A 10908-nucleotide genomic window follows, 5' to 3' on the forward strand; every position below is an offset into this window, starting at 1 on the left:
CCACACCTCTCCAGAATTTATTGTTTGTAGATTTTTTGTTGATGGTCATTCTGACTGGTGTGAGGTGATACCTCATTGTAGTTTTGATTTGCATTTCTCTAATGATCAGTGATGTTGAGCATCTTTTCATGTATTTGTAGGCCATCTGTATGTCTTCTTTGGAGAAATGTCTATTTAGGTCTTCCTCAGGTAGGTTTATTCCTAGGTATTTTATTCTTTTTCTTACAATGGTAAATGGGATTGTTAACTATATTTCTCTTTCTGATCTTTTGTTGTTAATGTATAAGAATGCAAGAGATTTCTGTGCATTAACTTTGTATCCTGCAACTTTACCAAATTCATTGATTAGCTCTAGTAGTTTTCTGGTTGCATCTTTAGGATTTTCTATGTACAGTATCATGTCATCTGCAAACAGTGACAGCTTTACTTCTTCTTTTCCAATTTGTATTCCTTTTATTTCTTTTTCTTCTCTGATTGCTGTGGCTAAGACTTCCAATACTATGTTGAATAATAGTGGTGAGAGTGTACATCCTTGTTTTGTTCCTGATCTTAGAGGAAATGCTTTCAGTTTTTCAGCATTGAGAGTGATTGTGGGTTTGTCATATATGGCTTTTATTATGTCGAGGTAGGTTCCCTCTATGCCCACTTTCTGGAGAGCTTTTTATCATGAATAGGTGTTGAATTTTGTCAAAAGCTTTTTCTGCATCTATTGAGATGATCATATGGTTTTTATTCTTCAATTTGTTAATATGGTGTATCACATTGATTGATTTGCGTATATTGAAGAATCCTTGCATCGCTGGGATAAATCTCACTTGATCATGTTTGATACTTTTAATGTGCTGTTGGATTCTATTTGCTAGTATTTTGTTGATGATATTTTGCATCTATGTTCATCAGTGATATTGGTCTATAATTTTCTTTTATGTGATACCTTTGTCTGGTTTTGGTATCAGGGTGATGGTGGCCTCATAGAATGAGCTTGGGTGTGTTTCTTCCTCTGCAATTTTTTGGAAGAGTTTGAGAAAGATTGGTGTTAGCTCCTCTCTAAATATTTGATAGAATTCACCTTTGAAGCCACCTGGCCCTGTTCTTTTGTTTGTGTCAGTTTTAATTTCTCCTTTTTCATTTCTCATTTTATTGATTTGAATCCTCTCCCTTTTTTTCTTGATGAGTCTGGCTGAAGCTTTATCAATTTTGTTTATCTTCTCAAAGAACCAGCTTTTAGTTTCATTGATTTTTGCTATTGTTTTCTTTATTTCTATTTCATTTATTTCTGCTTTGATCTTTATGATTTCTTTCCTTCTCCTAACTTGGGGGTTTTGTTTGTTCTTTCTCTAGTTGTTTTAGGTGTAAGGTTAGGTTGCTTACTTGAGATTTTTCTTGTTTCTTGAGGTAGAATTGTATTGCTATAAACTTCCCTCTTAGAACTACTTTTGCTGCATCCCATAGGTTTTGGGTCATCATGTTTCATTGTCATTTGTTTCTATGTATTTTTAAATTTCCTCTTTGGTTTCTTCAGTGATTTCTTAGTTATTTAGTAGTGTATTGTTTAGCCTCCATGTGTTTGTGTTTTTTACAGTTTTTTTTCCTGTAATTGATTTCTAATCTCATAGCACTGTGGTTGGAAAAGATGCTTGATACAGTTTTAATTTTCTTAAATTTACTGAGGTTTTTTCTTGTGATCCAAGTTGTGATCCATCCTGGAGAATGTTCCTTGTGCATTTGAGAAGAAGGTGTATTCTGCTGCTTTCAGATGGAATGTCTTATAAATATCAATTAGGTCTATCTGGTCTATTGTGTCACTTAAAGCTTATGTTTCCTTATTAATTTTCTGTCTGGATGATCTGTCCGTTGGTGTAAGTGCGGTGTTAAAGTCCTGTTCATTTTTATGACCTTTATAAAGCTTATTTTCTCATTAAAGTTATCTCTAATACTTATATTATTAAGTATAGACCCTGGAAATACAACAGTGAATGAAATAAACATGTTTCCAGGGAAGCCAGCAGACACCTTTATAGGGTTCAAATATGTTGACATGGGATTTTTAGTATCATGATGCATCTAAAGCCATTCTCTCATTGGTAATTGTACTACCTAGAAACAGTTTGTGCTATTGACTTCAACTTCTTGACAGGCTGATGGTAAAGCATAAGGGTCAGCCTGACTTAAAATATTTGATTCTGAGTCCTTGCTGGTATTTTCCTCATCAGAAAAGCTTAACACATAAGGTGGTTGTGAAGAAGTGTAATATAAGCAAAAGGAGCTCTCCTCCAGAAAATTTTACAATTTGAGCATTTAAAAAAATCTTCCCTGTGTATGTATAACTGATTCACTCTGTTATAAAGCAGAAACTAACAAACCATTGTAAAGCAATTATACCCCAATAAAGATGTTAAAAAAAAAAAATCTTCCCAACTTTTAGTTACTGAATTCATAAGCTTTCTTTCTTAAAAAGAAAAAAAAAAAATGAAAAGGAACTCTTACCCACACAGCATCAGAAGAATATAAATACCCAAATACCCATACTTTCTGAGGGGTTACTATGTATACAATGACAACATTCTCCAAGTATAGGTCAGCCTCCCTCATGCTTCACTTTCAAAAGTTTTGACTTGAGATTCAACTTTAAGAGTTATAAGAGGCAACATACTTCACAAATTCCAGCTAAGTAAATTATAATTACAGTCCAGATTCCAATTAGGAAATTTCAGCATTGCTAAGCCAAGGAATGAAGCTTAAAGATACAATTAATATGAGCTTATATTAAAGGCTTTAGTGGAATTAATAAACTCTATAACAATAGATTATTACTCAATCTTGAACATAGACAACAGGCTCTTGCTGTCAATAACTAGCAAAGTAGCCTACTTTCTATTTGCTGCTTTTGAATAGTGGTATTTTATCAAATAAAACCCTGTAACCAATGTAATTATGAAGGACTTGGATAATTTTAATGGAAAATAAAGAAAAAAAGCACTTGGAATCCCACAGATTAAAGTTTCCATTTAACCCTCTAATATGAATAATGCAAGTACTGATTCTAAAGTAAGCAATATGAAAGAAAAGACAGTGGAAAAGGAAAAAGAGAATAATTAAGAAAAAATGATGCTTTTTTTTCAGAAAAACTAAGAAGGTATAGAGATAGAGGATGTTCAGAAGACAAGAAACAAAGACTGGATTTCAGTTAGAAAGGCAAGCATGACATATTGGTCACTTTTTTACCTGGGTCATTTCTTATCAACATAGAGATAAATTGGTTGATAAATTGAGAGGTTCCACTCAGTGAATTATTTTTTTGACAGAATTTATCCAAGCAATTCATTGACATAAATTCAAAGATCTGTCTTTATAAAAGTGCCAGCATTCTCAGTATTTCTGGTATTAATAAAATCATATTTTTCTCTACCCCCAAAACTGCCTTTCTCTGTGAATGTCAAATAACAAATGTAGCAGGCATATTATTATTCACCTGGACAATATCTTTTTGAATTAAAGATGGTTATTTTCCATTCTTCCCATCAAATAACAATTTATGTTAGACTTCTTGTTGAATTTCCCTTTCCAAAGCACTAAAATTGCACTTTGAGGACTAATTGAGTGTGTTAAAAAAAAAATGCTATTTACTTATGAAGCCTTTGGAAATAAGGCATATGGGTAAAGTAAGCTAAAACTAAAGTCTTCTTCCCTGCCTCCTCTGTCCTTGCCCAGCCCCAAAATCCCCACTCCTGCAAAACAAATATTAACAAGTTCAAAATACCTGAGCCATGTGTATGATTCTTGTCCTAGTTTGGGTTACTCTAAACGCAGAACCTCAGATAAAGATTAGAGTGAAAATGGAAGGTGAAGGAGACAGTGATATGGATTAGGAAGACAAGAAAGAGACAGCAGCCAACAAAGCATAAATCTCTAAGCCCAGTGTAGGCAATCCTGGTGGAGCAACTCTGAGAATCAGCATGGAACACACACCTCCCAAGGGACTGGCTCAAACTGATATAACATAATAAACAGACTGGTAGTTTAAACATCACACATTTATTTTTTGCAGTTCTGGAGGCTAGGAAGTCCAATGTCAAGGTTCAGGCAGGGTTCAGTTTCTGGTGAGAGCTGTCTTCCTGGCTTGCAAATGACTACTCTGTCCTCACATGGCCTTTCGTCTGAGCACAAGCTGACAGAGATCTCTGGTGTCGTTTCCTCCTTCTATAAGAGCACAGTTCTATCACATTAAGTCCCCACACTTACAACCTCACTTAACTTCTATCACCTCCTCACAGGTCTCATCTCCAAATACAGTCACTTTGGAAATTAAGGCTTCAACATCATGAATTTTGAAAGGACACAAACATGTGGTCCATAACAGGATCTGAAGTATTTGCACACATATTCCCATCACTCTGGTACTTTTGGACTACTGCATGGGTGAACGAAGGGGCCCTCTGATAGAGATGTACATATTCTAGAAGTGGGGCAGGTATACACTGAGTGATAAAGATAAGGGAATGTGAGTGAGACATAAACAGCAACTGCTTTACTTCTTTAATTAATGTTTTCTGAATAGCTTCCTCTAAGTTACCCATTTAAATGAACCTAGCTGTGTAGCTAGGAACTCAGAAATTCTGCCTTCACTTCAAATCACCAATGGAAATGTGTAACAAGGATCAGTTTTTACTGAATTAGTTTATTTTATGCTCTTATTTTTCTTAATTATTTGTGCTTTCTTCCTATTGTGTCAAAATGAGACAACATGGACCCTAGAATTGAGAATCAGTTCCAAATTTTGATTTCTTTATGAGAAAATAAGAAATTGTTTTCATTTACCTGTATTTTCAAAGTGCATCTTAATTTTCACTGCACCTTTATTGCTCTCTGTATTGAATTTCCCAACACTAAAATCAAAACTGTCATTTTGGGCCCTATACCTCAGTATCTTGTTCTTGCATAATATGATCCTTTGTAGTTATGGTTGTTTAGAAATTTTTTTTTTAACTCACAGGGAGAAATGGTAAGTTAACAATATAAATTTATTTGTGCTCCTTCCTGAGACCACACTAAAATAATAGTGATTTTTATATATAGAAGAACACTATTTTTATATCAATGTATGTGTGTGTATGTATATAAACACTTATATATTCACAACATAAATAAAAAAATTAGGGGCATTAGCAAAGGAGATATTTCTAGAAGTTTCTGAATGATAAAAGGTAGATAGAGGAGTAGCTATGATTGTCATGGGAAACTGGAAACAAAAGGTTAAATTGCACAGAGGAGTTTGCCTCACACATGGAAGGCAATGACAACAAGAGGGGGATCATTTTTTAATGCAGAAGCTGATTGAGTTTCAGGATTCATAGGGAGCTGATGGGAAACATACTTGGATAGAAAGTTTAGATGAAGTTAAGCATATATTTCTTGGTTATAATGCAATGAAACAAACAAAGTAGAATTAAAAATGATAGAATCATGGATGTGATCACTGCTCTGCATGACCCATATTCATATAATCAAATTAATGTCAGCATTCTATTGACATACCACTTTTAGAATTCACCTGTAGACATGGAAGTGAAAACATACTTATGATTATACAGAATGCAAGTGTCAACAAACCGGAGAGGACAGGATTTCAGAGGTGGGAAATTGGGAAAACCACCAGGAGTGGAGGGATGCTGGTATCCTCATTTCACAGAGTGGGGAATGGAACGACTCCATCTGTGTTGACAGAAAAGGATAAATGTGTTAGGAATTTATTAAGAAATACATTATTTAGGGCTTCCCTGGTGGCGCAGTGGTTGAGAGTCCGCCTGCCGATGCAGGGGACGTCGGTTCATGCCCCAGTTCGGGAAGATCCCACATGCCGCAGAATGGTTGCGCCCGTGAACCATGGCCACTGAGCCTGCGCATTCAGAGCCTGTGCTCTGCAACGGGAGAGGCCACAACAGTGAGAGGTCTGCGTACTGCAAAAAACAAACAAACAAACAAAAAACAAACAAAAAAGATATACATTCTTTAATACAATTCCATAATATCATATCTATTAATTCCAAAATCTTAAAAGCTCTGAAAATCAGAAGTTTGCTTTCCTCTAAATCAACTGGCTGCAAAATTTTACTTGATCTTAACTCACTTGGTGATATATCCAAAATAACATGAACCTATTTACAGCTTTTCTTTGTCACATTTATTAAGAAGGGCTATACTTTTTGCTATAGAAATATTAAAAGTTTTAATTGCAGGGATTGCTCCAAACTCTGCAAGGAGGGTCATATAATATATAATACCTATACAGTAACAATTTTCTTAAATAGGAAAGGTTATGAATTCCAGAATGCATATGACCCCAAAGGTTTTGAATGAGGTGATGTACAGGTATAAAATAATAAGGATTTATATGGGAAAAACAAATGCCAAATTTAAGACATGGTTACCTTTGAGGGGGAAGAAAGGGAGAATGTTATTGTAGGGTTTATATAGAAGACCTCAATGTATTGTCAATATTTTATTTCTTAAGCTGGCTAGTAGTTGTATATGTATTTGTTATACTAATTTGTAGTCTCTTTTCCATATCTTTAAACTTCATAATGATAAAAAAAAAGTAGCCAAAAGAGAAATTAAAATAGTGATATAGCTATATTGGAAGTGCATGAAAAGAGTAAATGAGAAGGTGGTTTAAATGTGCTAAATCTTTTTTGGTCATAGCAGGAAGACCATAGAAAATGAATACATTTTCATAAATCAAAAAGCAGCTCCAATGAAATCCCTATCAAATTACCAATGGCATTTTTTACAGAACTAGAACAAAAAATCTTAAAATTTTATGGAGACAAAAAAGACCCCGAATAGCCAAAGAAATCTTGTATGAAAAAAAACGGAGCTGGAGGAATCAGACTCCCTGACTTCAGACTATACTACAAAGCTACAGTAATCAAGACAATATGGTACTGGCACAAAAACAGAAACATAGATCAATGGAACAAGATAGAAAGCCCAGAGATAAACCCATGCACCTATGATCAACTAATCTATGACAAAGGAGGCAAGGATATACAATGGAGAAAAGACATTCTCTTCAATAAGTGGTGCTGGGAAAACTGGACAGCTACATGTAAAAGAATGAAATTAGAACACTCCCTAAAATTATACACAAAAATAAACTCAAAATGGATTAGACCTAAATGTAAGACTGGACACTATAAAACTCTTAGAGGAAAACATAGGAAGAACACTCTTTGACATAAATCACAGCAAGATCCTTTTTGATCCACCTCCTAGAATAATGGAAATAAAAACAAAAATAAACAAATGGGACCTAATGAAACTTCAAATCTTTTGTACAGCAAAGGAAACCATAAACAAGACGAAAAAACAACCCTCAGAATGGGAGAAAATTTTTGCGAATGAATCGACAGACAAAGGATTAATCTCTAAAATATATAAACAGCTCATGCAGCTCAATATTAAAGAAACAAACAACCCAATCCAAAAATGGGCCGAAGACCTAAATAGACATTTCTCCAAAGGAGACATACAGATGGCCAAGAAGCACATGAAGAGCTGCTCAACATCACTAATTATTACAGAAATGCAAATCAAAACTACAATGAGGTATCACCTCACACCAGTTAGAATGGACATCACCAGAAAATCTACAAACAACAAATGCTAGAGAGGGTGTGGAGAAAAGGGAATCCTCTTGCACTGTTGGTGGGAATGTAAATTGATACAGTCACTTTGGAGAACAGTATGGAGGTTCCTTAAAAAACTAAAAAAAGGAATTACCATATGACCCAGCAATCCCACTACGGGGCATATACCCAGAGAAAACCATAATTCAAAAAGATGCATGCACCCCAATGTTCATTGTAGCACTATTTACAATAGCCAGGTCATGGAAGCAACCTAAATGCCCATTGACAGACAAGTGGATAAAGAAGATGTGGTACATATATACAATGGAATATTACTCAGCCATAAAAAGGAACGATATTGGGTCATTTGTGGAGACGTGGATGGATCTAGAGCCTGTCATACAGAGTGAAGTCAGTCGGAAAAAGAAAAACAAATATCTCATATTAACGCATATATGTGGAACCTAGAAAAATGGTACAGATGAACCGGTTTTCAGAGCAGAAATTGAGACACAGATGTAGAGAACAAATGTATGGACACCAAGGGAGGAAAGCAGCTGGGGGGTGGGGGTAGAGGTGTGTTGAATTGGGCGATTAGGATTGACATGTATACACTGATGTGTATAAAACTGATGACTAATAAGAACCTGCTGTATAAAAAATCAAATTAAATTAAATTAAAAAATAAAAGCAGCTGTACATGCATATTATTTAGAGATATGGAGGTAACTAATATAATAAACAACAAAAATAAGATAGAAGTCATTGCCTTGGACTCCCTGGTGGCACAGAGGTTGAGAATCCACCTGCAAATGCAGGGGACCCAGGTTTGAGCCCTGATCCAGGAAGATCCCACATGCCGTGGAGCAACTAAGCCCGAGCACCACAACTACTGAGCTGCACTCTAGAGCCCACGAGTCACAACTACGGAGCCTACGTGACACAACTACTGAAGCTCACGCACCTAGAGCCCATGCTCCACAAGAAAAGCCACTGCAATGAGAAGCCCATGCACCACAATGAAGAGTAGCCCCTGCTCACTGCAACTAGAGAAAGCCCGCGTGCAGCAACGAAGACCCAACAATGAAGACCCAATGCAGCCAAAAATAAATAATTAAATTAATAAATTAAAAAAAAAGAAGTCATTGCCTTTAGGAAATGGGAGTGGGACTGGGGCAGAGTGCTGTTGCTTTTAAACATGTCCATATATTACTTTGATGGTAACTTTAAAAATCAATGAACATTGATACATTTTAAAGAGATTATATGGACGAATAACATCAGTTTTTGTTTTTATAAGACACAATTTCTGCTCTTTTATAATAAAGTGGTGTCTATTAGAGGGTTATTGTGATTTAAGAAAAATTATTATAAGAATAAAATGGAGTAGTGAATGTGAAATTGCTGTGTAACCTGTAAATCATTATATATGTAGATGTACATACATGTATATAATAGCGAATAAGAGTACTTGCAGGGCTTTCTTGGTGGTGCAGTGGTTGAGAGTTCTGCCTGCCGATGCAGGGGACACGGGTTCGTGCCCTGGTCCGGGAAAACCCCACATGTCGCGGAGCAGCTGGCCCCGTGAGCCATGGCCGCTGAGCCTGCGCGTCCGGAGCCTGTGCTCCGCAATGGGAGGACACAACAGTTAGAGGCCCACATACCGAAAAAAAAAAAAAAAAAAAAAAAAAGAGTACTTGCAAATAAAATACAAATTCCTCCTATTTAATAAAACATAAGCTCTTTTAATGTAGAAGCACTCTTTAATATACTACATGAAACTTATATAATCTTGGTTACCACTAAACATTACTAAAAATACATATAAATATTACCACAGAGTCTTTTGGTGGTGGATACATCTTTCCGATTGTTGTCATTGTTGTTCTCCTTTTCCTTAATCATTAAGAATTGTCAAACTTCTTCCAAACCATCACTTCCAGGGCTTGCTACCTTCTCACTCATAAAATCTTCAGCAGAATTAACATTAATTTTAACTTTACATTTCAGGGACCCTCTATGTTATGATTTCAAAAATATATAAAAACAAAATTAGGCATTGTACCATTCTGCATTGTCTCCCAAGGGACAATGCCTCCTTTATGGCTCAGTGCTTGATATATCATTGACCTGGAATACCTCTATTTCCCTCTACTACTTCTTAACCAAAAGCTCCAAGGCCCAGATCAAATGCCTTGATCACTCTAAGGAATTTGTTTAGAGGTTTGTTCTAATTTGAAACAAAGAGAAGAAAACCTTACTTGGTCTTTGAGGTCCATGCCCAAAAATACCCACAGGTGTTAGAGGACAATTATAATATATCACTTATTGGCTCACTCATTCATTCATTCAGTCAGTCAAAAAATATCTCAGAGCAACTACTTTGTGCCAGAAGTAACAATATTTCACTTTCCATGTTTCTAAAAGAAAGAATATGCCTCACTGTAGAAAAAGCCAAATCCTATTACTAGGGTCAAATCATAGATTCATAAAAATAGTAAATATCTTAGCTTCAGAATTTTAGCTATGATCTAACAGAAGATGAGAAGCAGTGCATTGAGACTAAAGACCACAGACACAGAAAAAAGGAAGATGAGGTTGCATTTTGACCATAGAGCATAGACTTGACCTTCCTGATCAATTCTTTACCTTTCTGGAGATTTTTAAAATTATGGGCAAAACATGAAAATTATCCTCTTAACAAACTTTTAATTGTACAATACTGTACTGTTGACTATAGGCACAATGTTGTACAGCAGATCTCTAGAATTTAATCATCTTGCTTCACTGAAACTTTATACCTTTTGAATATTCATGTTCTCGTAGATCTTTGAGCTCAAGCACAAGTTTATAGTATCAAAAAGGTTAAGTATTGGGCTTCCCTGGTGGCGCAGTGCTTGAGAGTCCGCCTGCTGATGCAGGAGACGCGGGTTCGTGCCCCGTTTCGGGAGGATCCCACGTGCCGCGGAGCGGCTGGGCCCGTGAGCCATGGCCGCTGAGCCTGCGCGTCCGGAGCCTGTGCTCCGCAAATGGGAGAGGCCACAACAGTGAGAGGCCCGCATAACGCAAGGAAAAAAAAAAAAAAAAAGGTTAAGTATTAAAAACAAATAGCTTTCTGGAAATATTTCTTCTGAGTAATCACATTCAGTATTAGTTGTGAACATCATAGAAAATACATTTATTTTCATCTATGAATTATACAATGGCTAGTACTACCTTGGTTTTCTCTGTATCTCTTACAGTATTTGCTTGGGAACATGACACTATTAGGTCCTCATTT

Source organism: Lipotes vexillifer, unplaced genomic scaffold (genome assembly GCF_000442215.2).
Source record: "Lipotes vexillifer unplaced genomic scaffold, Lipotes_vexillifer_v1.1 scaffold228, whole genome shotgun sequence".
NCBI lineage: Eukaryota > Metazoa > Chordata > Mammalia > Artiodactyla > Lipotidae > Lipotes > Lipotes vexillifer.